This window comes from Pinus tabuliformis, chromosome 8 (assembly GCF_031772625.1).
Source record: "Pinus tabuliformis cultivar Carrire ecotype Pingquan chromosome 8, CPIR1, whole genome shotgun sequence".
NCBI lineage: Eukaryota > Viridiplantae > Streptophyta > Pinopsida > Pinales > Pinaceae > Pinus > Pinus tabuliformis.
Genome location: NC_142294.1, coordinates 1,327,277,478 through 1,327,298,970, shown reverse-complemented (window position 1 = coordinate 1,327,298,970; position 21,493 = coordinate 1,327,277,478).

Below are 21,493 nucleotides of genomic sequence, written 5' to 3'. Positions count from 1 at the left end.
TTGGTACAAAGTGTGAAGAAATGGAAGAATTATTTTACGGGAAAAGAAACCATTATTCACACCGATCATCAACCTTTGCAATATCTGCAATCTCAAACCAAATTGCAGCAGTAAATGCACTTTCGTTGGATGGGCTTCTTACAACAATTCCACTTAGTAATCAAGTACAAGAAAGGTATATATAATAGAGTTGCTGATGTGCTTTCTAGATTGTGAATGTAGCCATTTTACTCAAGAATAATTCTGTTTTGCATGAAAGTTATGTTGAACAATGTGCATAGGATGCCGAATTTCAAGAGGTATATTTAAACTTGAGTAAAGGCCACCAAGTTGAGGAATTAGACTACCATGTACATGATAATCTATTGTATCATTTGGGAAAACTTTGTGTTCCATAGGGAGAGAGAGTAAATGTCACAAGGGAAGCACACACTTCTCTTATTGTTGGACATTTCAGTGGAAGTAAAACAATGGAAAATATTCAAAGGCATTTTTATTGGCCTTGTATGCTTGAAAGTGTGTCATGTTTTATAAGAGGTTGTTCATTGTGTGCAGTGAATAAGCCTAGTAATATGAAACTAGGATTGTACATACCACTTCCAGTGCCTTCAAGACCATGGGAAAGTGTTTCTATGGATTTTGTAGGAGGTCTTCCTTTGTTAAGGAAAGGTCGTGATTATTTGTATGTAGTTGTGGATAGGTTCAACAAGATGTTCATGTTAATGCCTTGTAAAAAGAAAATTACAACTGAACAAACACCTCAACTTTTCTTTCAAAATGTATGGGTTCATTTTGGATTGCCTACTTCTATTGTAAGTGATCATGATTCTCGATTTGTTGGGAACTTTTGGTCAAGTTTATGGAACTTAATGGACACCAAGTTGAAGAAAAGTACAACCTTCCATCCACAAACAGATGGTAAAACTAAAGTGGTAAACAAAAAAATAATTCATTTGCTAAGAGGACATTGCAACAAACATCCTAAGTTGTGGGATGAACAATTGCATTATATTCAGCATGCTTACAACCGATAAAAACACTCTTTTACTCTAACTTCACCTTTTGAGGCATGTCTTGGTTATTTACGTAAAACACCTTTAGATTTCATCTTTGAGAAATATGTATATGTAGATGGACATAGTGACATAGACAGGGCAAAGAAATTCATTGAGAAAATTCAGTTGAGTCACCAAACAGTTCGAGAACAACTAGAAAAGAGTCAAGGCAAGTGTAAGGCAAGGCATGATATCATGTGGATCATAAATTTCAAGTAGGTGATGAAGTTTGGCTATACATTAGCAAGGAAAGGCTTCAAGGTGAAGGTAAAAAGCTGAAACCAATTTGTTATGGTCCATTTCAAATTCTAGAAAATATTGGTAATAATGCTTTCAAGCTTGATTTGCCTTCATATATGTAAATCTATTCCGTTGTTAATGTTGAAAATTTAAGATTGTTGGTGAGCCTAGGTATTGCAACAAGAATGTTGCAACTCCTAGAGCTACCATCTTTACTTATCAACCCGGGGTTCGTACAAACTTGGGGGTGATAGTGCTAAATGCATAAGTAGAAGTGAAGGTCCTGCCTATTGTCACTATTTATCTGGCAAGAGATCCCAGGGGTTCCAAGCGAGACTTATATAGGGTCAAAAGAAGCTTAATTATTTGATGGAAGAATATAAAACCTATTCTAAGAGAGAGCTACTCTATTGTAGTAATGAAGAAAACATCATGAAATGCTAAACCATACCATAACCTAATTAACTAATTAAACAACTATGCTAAGTAGAATTTCTAAAAAAAAACTAACCTAATGCTGTTATCTAAGTTGCAGAGGTAAAGAGAATTAAACTATACTAAGGTGTAAGCAAATAAACTTAAGCTAAATCAGTTTTCAAGTGGAAGAGCAATCGAAGGTCGAAATAAATGAAAGGAGGATGCAATAGCACATAGGGACCATTGGATCAATCAACGAACAGAAGATGGACGACAGAGATCTTATCGCAAAGGCTTAAGTGACTAGATGGATGAACAGGGTGAATACACAAGATGAACGACTGAGGTCTTATCACGGAGGTTAAGTCAAGAGATGGATGAACAGGGTAACGAAGCGGTGAACGACTAAGATCTTATCACGCGGATTAAGTCAAGAGATGGACGGACATGATTAACCAGAGGATGGACGATAGAGATCGTATCGCGGGAAAAAGAAAGGTATGGAAATGATGGAGCGGGTTTCTAAGGCGGTAAGTAGTTGCTCGTACGCCCTCAAGGTCGTAAGTAGAATTCTGAAATTTCACACGATTAGCCTTACTGCACGACATGTATCACGAGAAAACCACTTTTATTGCATGCTCTCTAGCAGATAACGGTCGTGCAATAATCTGTGAGAGATTGCGTGATAATTGTTGGATCAGGTAGGGCTAATCAACGGTGGAGATCGGCCAAGCTAGTTAGCGATCAGGTGACGTGATAGCTGTCGGATCAGGCGAGGCAGATCGACGGTGGGGGTTTAAAGCGCATAAAGTGTTGGGGTGACGTGATAGCCATCAGATCAAGAGACAGATCGACGGTGGAGATTAAAGCACACAAATTAAGTGGAAGACTTCACACAAGGTAGCAGTTGGAGAAAATAATGAGTTAGATGATGATTGTGAAGGTTTATTGTGGATCGAATGACGAGGAAGTGATGCATGAAGAACGTGTTGAGGGAGGTTTCAAAGGAAAATGACAGAAAAACACAGTGAGGGTGAACGAGTAACTGCATCAAACGACAAACTCCATAACTCATGCGAGAATTGGAAACCTGTGTTTTTGGGGTTGCTGAAGGGTCTCTCCCTCAAGTCATGGTCCCGGAGGGAGGAGATGAGGCCGAGACACCTGCGAGCAACCTTATGGTGATATTTTTCTCCTAGCTAACCTGTGAACTTAAAGAAGGCATAAATGTAAGTAAAAAGAAGAAAATGTAGCTATTGAAGCAACTAAACAGAAAAACCATGAATCATCTACGCTATACTGCTGTAATGGAAATGCAGCTACTTAAACAAATGAAAAGAAAACCATGAATCTACTTCAGCAAATGAACAGAACGAGGAAGCTATTTAAACAAATGAGCAGAAACAAAAATCTATGCTAGCATACATGTATGATAAAGAGGAGCTTTGGCTGCTTGGGTTGGGCCCTAACCCAAGAGCTTCAGTCGTCTGAGTTAACTCCGAGCTAGCTTAAACAGAACTCATTCTCATTATGAAAACCATGGATTACAAAACAAATTGTCACAAGTCTTGTAGCTCAAAAATAAAGTACAGTTTTAGAATGAAAGTCCGAATCCTACTGAGGTCCTAAGCCTCTCTACTTATACATCTGAAGTCTCCAACGACTTCCTTAAATTGGTTTCTCTCATTTTCACTTGCTCAGCTATCTTCTAGTCCTCATGATGTGGTTGTTTGTACTCCGAGCTAATGGAGAAATATTCGAATGGAGGGGTGGTAAATGAGGAGGATTTACCTCCTATAATTCCTCTCCCTTGTCCCATTCGAGTTTTTAGCAAGGTCTTTACCATAGTTCCTTGCTTTTATCTTTTATCCCTGCATTTTCCTTACTTTTATCCTTTATTCTTGCATTACATGCACATTAGACCAAAAAGCAAAATATCTAACTCTAACTCATCTCATAAACAAAATATAATCAAAAGTATGCAATAAGTTGTGAGAATAGTTGGTTTGACTAAGCTAGGAGGTGAATTAAGACCAATTAAGGCCCATATAATTACTCAATGATGAGGCTCATCATCACCCCCTACTAAAAGTGTTGCTCAACCTCTGAGCAACTTAGTGGCTCCGGTAGCCTCTCTGACATCCCATGCTTTTGTTGTGGTCTCTTCTTCTTGTTTATAGAAGCCTGCTTTCCTTTCAACTTCTTCCCACTGCCTCTTTTCCTCTTCTTCTTTTCTCCCTTCTAGCATCCCTAGGAGTAGTGGTGGACTGAATTTTAGGCCTATCCAATTGACCTTCAACCTTTTCATTGATTTCTTATACATAGGTATCCTGTTGAGTGCCTCTCTCAACCTTTGAGGGGAGTGATATTCTCTGATCTTCAAGCTATGTGGTGGTGTTTTCCATCTCCTTTAGCAGGCATGTATATTATCATCTCTTAGCAGCCTAAACATATCCTCAAAATGTGAAATTTCTTGCTCTTGGGTAGCAATATATCTAAGTGCCAGCTGAGGATCATTTATAATTAGATTATGGGTGTTGATTAGGGCCATGGGATTTGATTGTTCAGCTCTGATGAAAAGAGGTTCATTTTTCTCTCTGGCCAATATTCTTTTCATCTCTATAGCCCTTGACTTCTCATGGTTCATCGATGATGCCAAAGCCACTAATTGTAGATCTCCTAGATCTACATTATGATCCCAAATATTCATGTTTGTGAGGGCCATGTTGTGCAAGTAAACTCTGATCACAAAGATCAATAAACTGCCTGCAGTCTTGAAATGGCATGGTGCCCCTTTGTGCTAGTGTTTTAATATGGAATTGCAGCCATTGTTCTCTGAGGTAAGGAGCATAGGATTTAGTTGGAATTCTACACTGGATGGCCTCCAAGGAGAGGTTGGCCATACATGAATAGCGATTTTTGTTGATATTTGTGGCTTCCCTTGTTTGATTCTTGTGATCTTCCTTGTTCTAAAAGATAGAGGGGTTTGCCTCCTTCTATTCCCTTTTTGCTTGACCGGTGTGCTAAGAGCAGTGATGGCAGCTACTTCCTTCCTCTTAGGGACCTCTGGAGACACTCTAGGTGACTCCTCCTTTTGTTACTTCCCTTTCTGTTTCAATGCTTTCTTCCTCTCTGTTTTTCTTATCTTCTTTCTTTTGTTGTTCTTTCTCATCTCCATCAGTTTCTTCCTTTGTTTCAACATCATCCTCTTTCGCTTCTGCTTCATCATGTTCCTCTGTATTAGTTTCTTCTTCATCCATATAATCCCCATCTATCTATGTGTCTTCTTATTCTTGTTTTGTCTCCTCCTCACTGACAGAAGGACTAACATCATAGGTGAGGGTTTTGATGTCATCCTCTATTGGTAAGTCTCTGAAAACTGACCATGTTATAGGGATCCTGAGGTTTTGGAGGGAATCCTCAATGAGGATCCTGATCAACTCATGGTGAGCCAATTGTTGGGAATTTCCTTTCTTTACTTTGCTGCTGGAGTCCATGAGTGATTGCATAAGAAAATAGGGTATGCTGAGTCTTTGGTGAGTTGGTGTTTCTACCCCAAATCTTAATTCTTCCAACATTCTAAAATGGTAGCCATAAACAACACTGTATCTACCCGCACATGAGATATACTTGATGAGCATCTTGCTTATGAGGCTTGAGGAGGAAATGAGAGGTGTTACACTAAAAATGTCACCTTGACTACTTACAGTTAGTATGGCTCAAATCAACAGTCATGCTACCCTCTTAGGCAAGTCTCATGCCTCTGTTATCCATCTCAAACTCAAAATAGAGAGAAAGTCTTGTAAAAATCATGTTTATCTCTGGGGTCGCAGGTTCTCTCTAGTCTTACCTGCGGGGACGCGGACCTTGTTCACCAAAACTGCGTCCATGGACGCTCTGTATGTAAAGGGACAGGTGCGTCCCTCTGTAAAAGACAAAATGCGCGAGTTTTATCTTGAAAAAGTTACTTGTGGTTACTTCTAGAACATTCTAGAGGTCGGTTTGATGAAATGGATGCGCCTCCAGTTGGTTCATGTATCTCTATTAAGGGGAAGCTTATCCCATCAATAAGGGAGTTATCCCACCCAAAGAGGGGGATGATCCCATTGATGGTGGACCAGAATAACCTCTTTACAGCACTATAAATAAAGGCATTGAGCCAGAAGGAGGAGAGGTTGGAGCTATACATTTTCTTTGGGTAAATGCTGCAGGATTTAGGTCTTCCATTAGAGCCTTTGTGAGGAGAGATTGTCTTCACTTGATTCTACTTGGGAGAGGGTGAGCTTTGTCAAAGTAGAGGAAAACCCTTGATGGACCCTGGGAGGAACTTGCACAACACCAAGGCCAGGTTGTAAGAGTTTCTTTGTTTCGTTATTAATACAAACTGGTTTATTTTTCTCAATAGCTTGTGTTAATGAGTTATTTCATGTGTTCCTTGGTCTGCATGTTGGATATATGTTTTATTATATGAAATGCAAGTGCTTGGTAATTGTTTGATTGTTTGTGGTTGCAGGAATTGACTTGAAGGAGGAGCTCATCCGGATCGTCAAGAACGGACTTCAACAATAGCATTTTGGAATAAGGTAAGCCTAAACACTTGTAGTTTTCATGTTATAAAAGGTGTATTTAGAGAAAGATCACTCCTTTTTGTCTTGTTTGTCATTAGAATGTCTTAGACTTCTAGGAAGGTCAGTCGTGTCCGCACCCTTGACAGATTCCGTGTGACAAATTGGCGACTCCGCTGGGGAATCCATTAATGAGAGAGTCTTTTCCTTTATATGAACTTTGCTTTGAGAAAATCATTTTTGTTTTCTGGTTTTTGACTGTGCGAATTAGTATTTGGGTGGCTTAGCTTTAGATTTAGTTAGATTTGGTTTTTCTTCATTTTTCCAGACGGACGCACCCTCTTAGTACTGCACAGTGCGTCTTTGGACGCGCTGTTGCCGTCTGCACAGAGCGGGGCCGCACCTGTGACAACGGGTTGCCTGCGTCTTCCTGTAAAACTTAAGAAAATTCCATTTTTGCTTCAAATTGCTTTTAGATTTTGTTTTTCCTTACTGTTTTCCGCCCAGATCCTTTAGTACCCTGTCAAGAATTTTCACCTAAACTAGTTTTGTGAGCTTTGAGTGTTTTAGTGGTTTTCAACGAAGTTTTGACCTAGGGTTTGATTTTTGGAAAGGCTTTGTAGTGACTTTGATAGTAGAAAGTTGTCCAGCCTTAGATCTCTCTGGTTAGTCAATCTTCTTAGAAGTCTGGCCTGTCGTAAAGTCTCCTTTTGTGTGCAACTTGCCATTTGAGTTGTGTTGGGTCAAATTTCGAATTACTTGTTTATAAAGTATTGATTTCCATTTTAAAAAAAGAACAAAAAGATTAGAATTTTGTTTTGGCTAGTTTTTGATTCTGCAATAAGCTAGCCCTTGATTTGATTGTAATCAAGTAAAACACCTTAGAAATAATCATTGTTAGTTTTGGCCTCGTTAAGATTGCTTAGAGTAAATTTACCTTTAGTTTGCTTATGAGTGCATTTTCATAGATTTTAAGAGTTGTTAAGATTGATTTTTTGTTTAAATTAGATTTACTTGCTTTATTAAAAGAAAAATACAAAAACATCTTCTTAAAAGTCTTGTTTCAAGTAGCTTTTTGTTTTCAAAAGAAGAAAAGAGTTTTTTCGTGCATGTAAAGAGAAGTTATGTTTTTATGCTTGGAAAAGACAAACGAATTGTTTCTTTGATTGTTTTCAATTAAAAGGTTGCTTTTATAAAGATTGCATTCTCTCAACTTTTTAGTTAAAGCAATTCATCGAAAAGTAAAGTAGTGGATAAATCATTCTAGGTGCATTTTGTAGTGGTTTCGAGTCGAGTCAACACACCACTAGTTTCACTTCCATCACCTTTTGACTTAAGAAACAACCTTAAAAGTAACGCTTAAATTAAAATCAATCTAGTAATCTTTATTTTTCTAGGGCTCTGAAGCACCAACATAGCTTAGGCTAGGGTCTTGGAGTAGGTGAGTACTTAACTCTCCAAGACTACAAAACCAAACAGATAGTCTATCTTGAGTAGAACAAATCCAATTGTTTCAGTTACATTCTGGGAAAGCTCCTCTTAAAGGAGAAGCACGAGCTCGTGTCCGAACCAGTGAGGGGATCATTCCTCCCTCGTTGGGAACGACGCCAGACAGTACGTATTACAAACGGTAAACCTCGGATTAACCATTGTCGAGGAGCCAGGGGTCACTTATCGGTAAACCTTGGATTGTTGTCAAGGAGCCGGTAAGGGGATTGGAGCTTGCTACTCTGCCCTTGCGTGCTGTTGGAGCCTAGACTGTTCCCCCAGGTGTAATTGTTGTGATTGGTAACCTTAGTGGCCATAATATCTAGGATTCTACCCAAGGTGACGGTGGAGGGAAGGTCCCACTGTACCTGGAGCAGACGTCGGTTATACTCACTTGGATTTTCTGGGGGGTTCGCTTCACTTCGAGACGGTTAAAGTGGAGGAACTTGGTCCAGTCTATTCATTAAGCAGGTTGCCGGGGTAACTGTTCCACCCACTATTTCTGTACTGAATCCTGCGAGGTTGGGCTTAATCACCAACTAGCGTTTTTGGTCCGGAAGACTACTGTTTGTGTGTGGTTTGACGCTCTAGATTATTTAGGCGTGTGCTTCAAATTTGATTGGTTCTTTAGAAGACTTTAGGTGGTTTGATTTGAAATTTTTTATTTTGTTTTCGTGTGTTGTAGTTAAAATCTTTAATTGTGGCGGAATCACCGAGAAGGTCCCGTCGAATTGCGGGCCAGTCTCCTGAAGTTGTGTCTGTGGCTGAATTGTTGAGAAGATCCCGTAGACTTAGGGGATCCCCTCCTCGAGACGACCCAGGTAATTTAGAAGGGTTAAAGGTCCTTGTAACTCCTCCTAGTGGCAGTAGAGTAGGATCACCTGAAGAAGGAGAATCTTCCTTGGTAGTCCATCCGTATTACCAAAGTTTAGAAACAGGTTACAATCCCGAAGCTGTTACAGTTTCCGAGCTTGCTGGTAGTTTTTCATCTGCCAGTGAAACAGGCGAAGAACCTGAAATTTCAGAACCTGTTACTCCAACTCCTAGTGTTCCTGATTCACCAAGAATAGAAAGAATTATCACCGAAAATCTTCCTGTTGGATTAATTGCTATAGAAGAACTTGTTCCAGAGGAAGAAATAGGCGTTTCTAATTCTGAAGATCTAATTACCCTTGATTTAAGGGAGCGTGAATCCATATTTTACAGTCCTCCTAGAACTGAATCTTGGTACCTTGCATTAACCAATTTTTTAGACAACTCAGTAGGTTTTTCTACACCTCGTACTCCGGTTCCACCTAGAGGAATTCATTCTCCTGTAAATATGTCTGGTCAGTCATCTGTGTTTTCACAAAGTCCTGAATCATTTTTACATGGCGGTCCTTCTGTTCCTACTGGGTATCAATCACTTTCTGGTACCTTTGCGGGAGCATCTCCTCAACCTGTTGATCATGGGTTATTAGTTGGAAACAGTGGTAATGTACCATTGAGTATAGGTGACGTTTATATGATGTCAGGTTCAACTCCCATTAACCAACCTCAAGGTGGCCAATTACCGCCTGGGGGGCAACCTTCGTTTATACCTGGGGGGCAACCTCAAGGTACTTCATTCGTGACTGGGGGGCAACCTCAAGGGTATCAACCCCAGCCTCAATATGTACCCCAAAGTCAACCTCAGTATCAGTATCCACCTCAAGGATGGCAACCTCAAGGATGGCAACCCCAAGGGTATCAACCCCAAGGGTATCAACCTCAAGGATACCAACCTCAAGGTCAAGGTCAACCCCAGTATTCGTATTTACCTCAAGGTTATCAACCTACGGGTCAATACCCTGGTCAAGGTTATCAACCACCTCAAGGGCAATCATATGGGACTGCACCTTACAGTTATCAACCCTATCCTCAATACGGCTATGGATCTCAGTATCCTCAACCTGTTACGAGTCAATACCCTGGAATGTTAACATGGGATCCGTCACAGGGTCAACAGATGTTGCAACCAAGTATACAGTCGGTACCTCAAGCAGGACAACCTGCAGTTCCTGGTCCATCCCAGCAACCGCAACCTGTCCAGTCAAGTGTTCAGACCCCTGTAACTTCTGTAGTTACTCAGCCGCCAATTGCACCAGGTACTCCACCTCACACGGCTGTAGCAACTACCGCTTCATCTACCATGTTTACTTCTGGAGTATCGGCAGCTCCAGTTTCTACTGTCCCTGTAACCACTCCTCAGACATCTGTACCGTTGTCTGGACCCACGGTTCAAACCACAGTCCAGATGCCTGTAGGCCAACCTGGTACTAGTACGGTTGTTACTACTCAACCTCAATTTGTTCAACCTCCGTACCAGGGACAGTATCAACCTGGGCAAGCTGCCCAACAACCGGTTTACCAGTATCAACCGTATCCTGGGTACAATTATCAACCACCTCAACAACCCCAGTACGGTCCGGTTAATCCTGGTTTTCCAGGAGGATATAATATCCCCAATGCGAATCCTGTTCCTAGTTATCCTGGATATCCTCCTCCTGGGGCTGGTATTGTGACTCAGAGTTTCAGAGATCCTAACCGGCAGTTACCATTTATTGCAACTTTAGATTTACCCGACTTGACGCGCCTAACGAACGATCCAATTCAATATCTTCTGTTTTGGCCGCCAATGCCAAATAAGTTGCCCAGCGATATACCCAAGTTCGAAGGTAAGTCTGGAGAGGATCCGTCTAATCACGTGATGACTTACCACCTCTGGTGTGCATCAAATTCCATCGTAGATGATTCCATCCGCTTACGTCTTTTCCAGCGTACACTCATTGGTCTCGCAGCCAAGTGGTACATTGAGTTACCACGGGCCTCTTTTTACAACTTTAGTCAGTTAGCTACCTCGTTCTTAACTCATTTTCAGTTACCAGTCAGATACGATAATGGTACAGAGTTATTAACTTCGCTAAAACAATCGACATCCACGTACATTTCTGATCACATCCATGAGTGGAGACGTCGAAGGAGATTAGTGAAAGTTTTTATCCCAACCAAATCTTAGCTGAATGGTTTGTCAAATCATTATTACCAAGAATTACTGAAGATGTCGCTAAGGCCGGAGTAGTTACTGAGGAGCAAGTCATTGCTCAGGCACAATACCTTGACTTAGTTTATACTCAGTCGGGTACGTTACATGAGAAAATTCCGGATCTTCCAAAGTCAAACCAAATCGCTGCTGCTCCTTCGGGATCTCATGCCGCTGATGGTATGATCGGTATCGTGACTACGAAGAGTAAGAAGAAGTCTTCCAAGACCTCCAATACTCCAATTATCACTTTGCCTGATTCTCCGACAGGAGAGTCTTCTCCTCCTGAACTTACCGCCGACATTCACGCTGTAGAGTCATCTACGGCCAAATCCAAAAACGGTGGAAAGAAGAAAGGAAAGAAGAAGGCTAAAGCAGACAAGGCTCCAAAGGAGAAAACGGAAAAGTCGGAAACCAATGACGAAAACGCAAACCTCGCTATCCTTGTCTTATTTGTGAAGAAGATCATTTTACGAGAGACTGCCCTCATCGGGCCGAGGTAGTGAAAATAGTCAAAGGTTCTCCGACTCCTGCTGTGTTAAAGAATCCATTTCCAGAGCAGGAAAATAAGATGATAGGTTCTTCTTCGAATGCCAGTGAAGAACCCATTTTGATGATGTCTCATGTCAGGATTGCGACTCGATCGCAAGATTATGGTAGTAAGGCTCCTGTTGATGGTAAGGAAGCAGAATCTTCTCACTCTAACCCATCAACCTCAGCTCCTGGTTCCGATCCACTACAGATCGAAAAACCTAACCCAGACTTAGTGATTAAGCCGCCCGCCAAGGGTGTACTTCGAAGGTCTGCTTTCAATCCACATGCGAGAGCAGCCCAGAATTACAACATTGTTGAAGACTTAGCTGTTTCACCTTCAGCAATGTCGGCACTCGAAGTGCTGCAATCATGTCCAGCGCAACGAAAATTGCTTTTGTCGGCTATTGGAGCTGTCGATGTTCAGGACCCGAACCTAATGATCTTTGATCTAGAAAATAGTACACCACGTCTCCCCCATCAAATGGCTTTCCAAATTCCAGTGATAGTCAAAAACAGGCCTATTCATCGGACTGTGATTGATGAGGGAGCTTCTACGTGTATTATGTCGATTCAATGTTGGAGATCGCTTGGTTCTCCTTCGTTGAACCAATCCCCCACCATCCTTAAGGCCTTTGATGGCCGTGGGTTCCGTCCGTTTGGTATTCTACAAGAATTGCCTATAGGGGTCGAAGGTAAAACCGTTAGTCTGGATGTGGAAGTGGTTGATGCCCCTCTAGACTACAACCTTCTTTTGGGTCGAAGTTGGTCATATGCTATGACAGCGGTCGTTTCATCGGTCTTCAGAGTCATTAAGTTTCCACATAACGGTAAGATCGTGACTATTGATCAGCTGACATACTTTTCATCCGACCCAACCTCTTTAGAAACTATCCAGCATGTTGGTAAAACGACAATCCCTTATAGGGACATTGGTGTAGGTTTAGTTAAGGATTCCGGTTTACTGGGAACTTTTCCTCTCCCTCCACTCAATGCAGACCCTTCGTTCGCAACAATTCATATGATCACGTCAGAAAACATTATTTATGATGATCCTTGGTATGTTCCCTCTGACTCTGAGCTAGACTCACTCGGTGATGTTATGCCGTTGAGTCCGTATGAGATTGCTTATGAAGCTCTTATGTCTTTTACCGACTTTCATTCAACCGACCAAATGAATGTGGTCAGTGAAGAGTCACTTTTCACCTCACCCTTAGAACGGATAACGTTTCCCGAAGAAGTGTCATCTGACGAACAACTTCGCGAAATCCTAAGTGTAGATGATCTACCATGGGAAGATCTCCATCACAGATCTTCGTTTTTACCTAAGGATGATGCATTTGAAAATGATTTTTCATCTATCTTTACCGCTGAATATGTCAAAGACGCTCAGGATCCAACGAAACATTCTGATTCAGAGCTGAATTTAGGGAATATTTCTCGTACTATTCCCATTGATATTTCAGTGAAGCCCGGAATCGAGGAGAACATTCATATAGGTGCCGCATGTACTGAAACGGAAATCCAAACTTACAAGGCCCTATTCCAAGAATTCCGCGACGTGTTTGCCTGGTCTTACGAGGAAATGCCGGGAATTGATCCTGCCATTGTTGTTCATGAAATCAAAACCTACCCGGATGCTAAACCCATTCGGCAACGGTTGCGTCAGATTCACCCTCGAAAAGCGGCTGCAATCAAAGCAGAAGTCGAAAAGCTGTTGAAAGCAGGTTTCATTTATCCGATCCCGTTAACGGATTGGGTATCGAATATTGTTCCCGTCAATAAAAAACAAGGAACAATAAGAATCTGTATCGATTATAGGGATATCAATCGAGCTTGTCCAAAAGACAACTATCCTACGCCTTATATCGATCAAATCATTGATGATTGTGCCGGAAGTGAGATGTTTTCCTTCATGGATGGTTTCTCAGGCTATAATCAAATCAATATTCTACCTGCCGATCAACCAAAAACGGCATTCATTTGTCCATGGGGGACATTTGCTTATTGCAAATTACCTTTTGGACTTAAGAATGCCGGGGCCACTTTTCAACGGGCGATGTCTTATGCATTTCATGACATCAAGCACATTGTGCAACCCTATCTCGATGATTTGCCTGCTCATTCTTTACAACGAGCTGATCACCTTGTCCACCTACGAGCAATCTTTATGAGGTGTAGGCATTATCGAATTCGGTTGAATCCCCACAAGTGTGTTTTCTGTATAGAAACAGGTCGATTGCTGGGATTTGTTGTTTCAAAAACCGGCATTCGCGTCGATCCCTCGAAAGTCGAGGCTATCATCAAATTGCCTCCTCCTTCGAGTTTGCGCCAACTCCAAAGTTTGCAAGGGAAAGCGAACTTTTTACGCCGATTCATCCCAAACTACGCCGAGGTCACTAAAGGTTTTACACGGTTGTTGAAACAGAACGCACAATTCTTTTGGGACGAGATTGCCCAACAATCTTTTGATGCACTGAAACACGCGTTGACCCATGCACCGTTATTGCATCCTCCCAACTACAACCAGGACTACTTCTTATACCTCGCAGCTTCGCATTCCACCATTGGAATGGTGTTAGTTCAAGAAGATGAATTCAAAGCAGAGCATGTGATATATTATCTTAGTAGAACCTTAAACCCAACTGAGTTAAAATATTCGCATGTGGAGAAATTGGCCCTGGCAGCCGTTCAAGCTGTCCAGCGTTTTCGTCACTACATTCTTCTCCGCAAGACTACAGTTATTTCGGATTGCAACCCTATGATTTATATTTTGACAAAACAACTGCTAGGGGGCAAGTACTCTAAATGGATTGTTATCCTGCAAGAGTTCGACTTGGAGTTCGAGAAGTCCAAGTCTAAGAAATCTTTAGTTTTTGCGGAATTAATGTGTGATTTCCCGAGTGCTGACACAGAGACTGTGGCAGAGGAGTCCATTGTGGACGAATCTTTGTTTCTTATTAGCACTTTAGATCCGTGGTATGGGGATATAATCATCTATCTCCAAACCCAAACCTTTCGGCCTGAAGCTTCCAAGGAAGACCGTCGAAAAATTCGGTTTCGATCCCAGCAATACAGAATTATTGGAGATACACTTTATCGCCGGGGGGCAGACTTAGTTTTTCGACGTTGTTTAACTCACGAAGAGGCTGAGAGAGTTTTGAATGATTGTCACTCTGGAGCATGTGGCGGTCATATGTCTGGGTATGCCACAGCTCAGAAGGTGTTGCGCGCTGGCTATTTCTGGCCGTCTATGTTTAAAGATTGTATCCTTGCTGTCAGAACATGCCACAACTGTCAAGTGTTTGATCGAAAGATGCGCGCTCCACCTGCTCCTCTCCACCCTATAATTGCCGCTGGTCCATTCGCCAAATGGGGCATTGACTTTATTACTTGTAACCCTCACTCGGCCGGGGGGCATGCGTATATCATCCTCGCGGTTGATTATTTTACAAAATGGGCCGAGGCGATGCCTACATTCGACGCAAGCGGCAAGACAGCTGCAGTTTTCGTATTCAATCATATCATAACTAGGTTTGGTGTCCCACAAGCAATCATTACTGACCATGGGAGCCATTTTCGAAATGTCATGATGACTGAGCTTACAAGCCAGCTTGGTTTGCGCCACGATAGCTCTACTCCTTATTATCCGCAAGCCAACGGTTTGGTTGAGTCAATCAACAAAGTTCTAGTCGTCATGATTCGACGGATCATTGGTATCCATCGAACGAATTGGCATAACATGTTATTTTCGGCGCTATGGGCATATCGAACTTCAGTGAAAAATTCAACAGGTTTCACCCCTTTTCAGCTAGTTTATGGCTTAGAAGCTGTGTTACCTATTGAATGCGAAATCCCATCACTTCAAATGGCTGTCGAATTACTTCCAGCTACTTCCGAAGAGGAGAAACGGTTATTATACTTGGCTAAATTAGATGAGACTCGACGTGACGCTACTTTAGCTATCGAGACTCACGCGAAACGAATGAAAGCTCAGTACGATAAAAATGTAACCCCTCGAAGTTTTTCGGAAGGAGACCTAGTATTATTATATGATCAAGCTAACGATAAGCTAGGTGCCGGAAAATTCGTTCCTATGTGGCATGGGCCCTACATTGTAAAGCGAAAGCTAGCAAAAGGGGCTTATGAGTTAGTTGATTTTGATGGGGACTCTTTGGGTAAACCCAGAAATGGACTTTACCTAAAGAGGTATTATGCTTAAAATGATGGGTATGGAGAAATTTTTAGATAGGTTAGATTTTCTTTCTAGCTAGCAAGTGTGTTAGTTTAGTCAGTGTGCTTAGCTTAGCAAGTGTGGTTTTTCGTCATTATTTTGGCTCATCTTGGTTTTACTCTTGATATTGTAGATGTCGACGCCTCTCCAAACATACATTGGATTTGCTGATGGTGCTTGTCGTAGTACACGGAATATCTCTTCCGCAGCTTGGGTTATCTATTCGCCCTCTGACGAGTTAGTTTCTATGCATGGGGTAAGCCTCGGTCAAACAACGAATAACATTGCAGAATACAGTGCAGTGGTTGAATTATTATCCGAATCTATTTCATTTGGAATTCGACGTTTGATAGTGAGGTTAGATTCTGAACTTGTTGTATTACAGCTTAATAGAGTTTATGCCATTAGAAATCCTGTGTTATTAAGGTTGTTTTTGAGAGTGCGTCTCTTGGAACGTGAATTTGATTACATTGAATATCAACATATTCCAAGGTCTTTGAATACATTAGCAGATGCAATTGCTTCTCGAATGTTGGACAGACATTTACGATAATCATGCAAGTAAATTTAAAAACATTTCATCACATATGTTAAACAAGATAAGCCGGTAATAGTGATATATATAGATAGAAGTGTGTCAAAAAATATATACATCGTCTTCGATCATAGGTTTGAAACACCTTATGATCGGCAAAATGATAGTACAAAAAATCAAAATGTCACATGTGACTACAAAAGTGACTAGTCAATCACTGGTGGTGCTCTCTGTACGACACCACTGCGCGGGCTACCTTACGCAAAAAACTCCTAAACGGTCCAGGGACCGCGACTACGAAGCGCTGAAGCCTCATTGGAATATCATCCATAGTAGTCTCAGGTATATCTGCCGTGAGACGCTCTAGATCATGCTCCAAATCGGCTAGTACTTCTGCTGTCGCATCCTGTGGGGCCGGTACCGGTGCAGCTGGATGTAGTCTATCATAAGGCCGGAGGTTGGCTGGACGCTGTGGGCCAACATCTGCATTTTGAAAGATTTACTATTAGTTTTGAGACGATATATATAAAAAATACAAAAAATACATAACTAGAAAACTTGTGAAAATAAAAAGTACCTCTGTCGTCCCATTGTTCTCCCTGTGGAAGAACCATGTCCGGATCACCTCTGAAATCCATTCCGGCATACGGAAAATCCTGTATCACAAAAAGCTGGCCCTCTAACCAGTCAAAATAACTATCTGAGAATCGAACTACTGTCGCGCCCTCGTCAGGATGCCGGGCCATTACCGCAACCCATCGTATCAGCTTTGGCTGCTGAGGACCCAAGATATCAACAGTGAGTTGCTGAGGGATCAGCATTGGAATTCTCTCCAAGGCAAAGCTCACGACTATAGGCCCATATCCAAAAGTCTTTAGTCGTCCGTTCCTTGCCTTGGTCAGTTGGCTCTTCATATGAGCCGACACAGCTTCGCACCAGTTGAAAATGGTGCCTCGGTAACAGTCAATTGCCATCCGCATTTGGGATCCGGAAGCAATGTGTAAAGCGGCCGCGCCGCAAATTCTGGTAACCGTGAATGCTATGACTTTGAGTTCCGGCAGAGTGATGTGTTTTATCTCTATGCCTTTTGAATGGTGAGCTCCAGGTGTGCACCAAGTCTCGCGGAGACTATCAAGGGATTGGCCACCCGGCCTAGTCCCCGCAAGGTTGAGTTGCTCACCTCTGTTTGGCAAGCCAGTGAGAAAGTATACATCCGAGGGCTCTATCTCGAGCTGGTGCCCTCCTATGTAAAAGCATTGTTCCTGTACGTTCCATCGCTCAACCAGCCATTCCAAGAATCTTACCTGGCCCCTCATGCCCGGTATGGTCCAATATTTGTACAATCCGCATGCTCTTAGGGCATCCAGAGAAGGTTGATGATTTATTGCAGCTTCATCTTCCTCTACATGCTCTCTTTCTCTCCAGTCTAACATGATTAATGCCTGCATATCAAAAAATAGCATTAGAAATTAATTTGGGAATTTTTGGTGGTTTTTTGAGAGAGTTGGGGTTTTGAAATGCGCGTTTCTCGGAGGACGCACCCCGGCTTTGATGCACAGGGCGCCCGGACGCAGCTGGCCTGAAGGCGGGCTGCGTCTTCCGACCGTTTTCCCGTAAGAGAAAAAGTCGGGGGACGCAGGTCACCCAAAGGGCACCTGCGTCCGCCGAGAGGCGCATTCCAAAACCAAAACCCCCCCAAAAAATAAAACTAAAACCTAAAAATTGATTCTAAACGGATAGAAATGCAGAGTAGGATGTGTAAAATACCTGGATGAGACGGCGTTCGATTCCAACGGTCAGATTTTCCGCAGCGACCACGGGAAGTTTTCTTGTCAAAAGCCCTTTTTTCAACCTCAACAGTGAAACGGTAAAAATGACATGGTAAAAGGTCTTTTTATAGGTTTTTTGGATGAATTAGTTCATTTTTTACCATGGAAAGATGTTTTTGAATGTATTTTTGCCTATTTTAAACAGGTATGAGTAATGTGTCGCTTTTGTGCAGGACAAAGGGATTTCGAGGGAAATTGTAAATTTTTCACAAACAAAATTTCAGAGTCATCTTTTAAGCCCTTTTCTGACTCCTAAAAAATGAAAAGATCGCCGAGTGTTTCTTTTTCACTCGTTAAAACGGAATTAAAAGACGGTCCCCTTTAGCTCTTTTCTGACCGCAAAATCAGGAAAAGATTGCCGGGTTTTTGTCGTTTCGAACTCGATAAGGAAATAAAACGACGTGTCCTTGATCGCTTTTTACTTTTCAGATTAACGACACTAATATGAAAGTACTCCTTGGTCGTAAGATCAAGCGGTTCCCCCAGGTATTATTTTATACTTTTTCGGGCTTGAGGGACACAAATATACGAAAAAGTTCAACGTGGAGTCTCCTTTAGTTTTTTCAGACTCTCTAAAAATGAAAAACGCCGAGTTTCTCCTATACTGGGCTCGTTAAATTTTTACAGTAGAGGACCTGTTCAATTACAAACAGGAACGAACCACTCCTTCCTAGGGTTCGAATTTAAACTAGGTTGGACTCGTCCGAAGGATGAGCTTACAATCAAGCATATGTTATCCTCCTCAAGCTTGTTAAAAATAAAGAGGTACTTGCCAGAAATGGTGGGGGAAAAAAGAGAAGAATGAACCTATTTGTCACCTTTTGTCTCAAAAGAAACTTTATTACCGCTCTTGAACACGACACTTTTCATTCACCTGGGTTGGGAAATCTTTTACCTCACAGTTGACCGAGTCACTTTGAAAGTCTTTAACCGGGTTTTGGGGATTAACTTTGAGTTATTCGTCACCAAGCCATCTGTTGTGTCGTTATGTGTTCAAGAGGTCTGCAAGCAACAAACTTTCATCTGCAAAATACTTGTCATCCATTTGACCATTCCTGAGTCAGTCCTTACAGCAACATTTCTTCAACTTGAACAATGATTTCGTGTTGCGGGCTTGCCTGCAACGGGTCGCTTTCTATCGACATCGACACATTATCTAGAAAGATGACTTAGGAATCGACAGTACCTTGAAGTCTGCATGCATCAATGGCAGGTTTCTCGCCTTTGACGTCAGTTTACATCATTGACTTTCGATCAGAGGATTCCGTGAAGTGTTCGACATCAAAACATCTATTCACATTTCACGGGTTGTGCTTGGTACTTTGAGGACCATTGACATTACTGGTGGTTTCTCTCACGCTTGTTAACAGTTTACATCATTGACTGGTAATCAAGTGGTTTCTACCATGTTCGACATCGAATCATTTAATCACATGGCTAGAATCGTACCAATTCGAGAAGTAGAAGTGAAGACCCTGGATCTAGTTTCTACCATCCAGGCTGCGAGGAGTTTTGTATTCATTATCTATGTAGACTAATCATAAACAGATGGCTGCGTCCATACTGTGTCTACAAAAGTCTATAAAAATGATGTACTGCAAGATCATTCCTGTATCAGAGTAGTTAGTCCATTAGTTAAAGTTTTGAATCTGAGTATGGGAATGCCTACCTCAGTGATGATATAATCTTATCCATGTATTTTGTGTTGAAAATTGCAGGTTCCAATCAGGCCATCCACAAGGCAATCCTTGAAATGATAAAGCGCTTCACCCTTCCTAGAATTACAAAACCCTATTCTATTTCAGGCTTCGCACTTTAGGGGGCAATCTGTTACACTAAAAATGTCACCTTGACTACTTACAGTTAGTATGGCTCAAATCAACAGTCATGCTACCCTCTTAGGCAAGTCTCATGCCTCTGTTATCCATCTCAAACTCAAAATAGAGAGAAAGTCTTGTAAAAATCATGTTTATCTCTGGGGTCGCAGGTTCTCTCTAGTCTTACCTGCGGGGACGCGGACCTTGTTCACCAAAACTGCGTCCATGGACGCTCTGTATGTAAAGGGACAGGTGCGTCCCTCTGTAAAAGATAAAATGCGCGAGTTTTATCTTGAAAAAGTTACTTGTGGTTACTTCTAGAACATTCTAGAGGTCGGTTTGATGAAATGGATGCGCCTCCAGTTGGTTCATGTATCTCTATTAAGGGGAAGCTTATCCCATCAATAAGGGAGTTATCCCACCCAAAGAGGGGGATGATCCCATTGATGGTGGACCAGAATAACCTCTTTACAGCACTATAAATAAAGGCATTGAGCCAGAAGGAGGAGAGGTTGGAGCTATACATTTTCTTTGGGTAAATGCTGCAGGATTTAGGTCTTCCATTAGAGCCTTTGTGAGGAGAGATTGTCTTCACTTGATTCTACTTGGGAGAGGGTGAGCTTTGTCAAAGTAGAGGAAAACCCTTGATGGACCCTGGGAGGAACTTGCACAACACCAAGGCCAGGTTGTAAGAGTTTCTTTGTTTCGTTATTAATACAAACTGGTTTATTTTTCTCAATAGCTTGTGTTAATGAGTTATTTCATGTGTTCCTTGGTCTGCATGTTGGATATATGTTTTATTATATGAAATGCAAGTGCTTGGTAATTGTTTGATTGTTTGTGGTTGCAGGAATTGACTTGAAGGAGGAGCTCATCCGGATCGTCAAGAACGGACTTCAACAATAGCGTTTTGGAATATGGTAAGCCTAAACACTTGTAGTTTTCATGTTATAAAAGGTGTATTTAGAGAAAGATCACTCCTTTTTGTCTTGTTTGTCATTAGAATGTCTTAGACTTCTAGGAAGGTCAGTCGTGTCCGCACCCTTGACAGATTCCGTGTGACAAGAGGTTTGACATAAGAATTTTAAAATTCAGGAGAAAACAGAGTTTCCTGTGTATGTAATCCACTAGATTTTTAGAGGAAACTGGCCACCTTTTTACTTACAAACCAACTACCTCTTAACCTTTACAAATTTTGATCAAATGATGCATATGAGTGAGTTAGTGGGATACTTACCTGTGGTCTTGATGCCACGCTGCAGTTGTCAAAGATCAGAGGTGCTACCTTGTTTATTTGCTGCATGGTCATTCTTCTTCCTCCTCTATTGTCTGCTGACGGTAATTGTTCTTCCTCCTCTGCTGTTTGTTGATGGTTTATTAGCTTTTGTAGGTGTCTGTGGCTGAAGATATGATGTTGCTACTACTGCTATGGAGCTCCTGGATTACCACTTGGAAATGTTTGGTGTCTCCCTTAGAATTTTTTGATCATGTTGCTAGTTGGTGCTGTGAGGATGCTGTAATGAATGGATAGAGGGAGTAGGAGTGTATGTGGATGCAGGGATGATGGTAATGGATGAGGTGAGGGCTTAGATCATGTCTAGAATGAATTTTTGGGATCTAACCAATCTACCATTCAGGGGATCCTGTAGGAATATAGTCTTCACCTGAATTGAAGCAATGAAGTGAAAAACAATGGAATTGATGGAGGGATGCATGGTAAG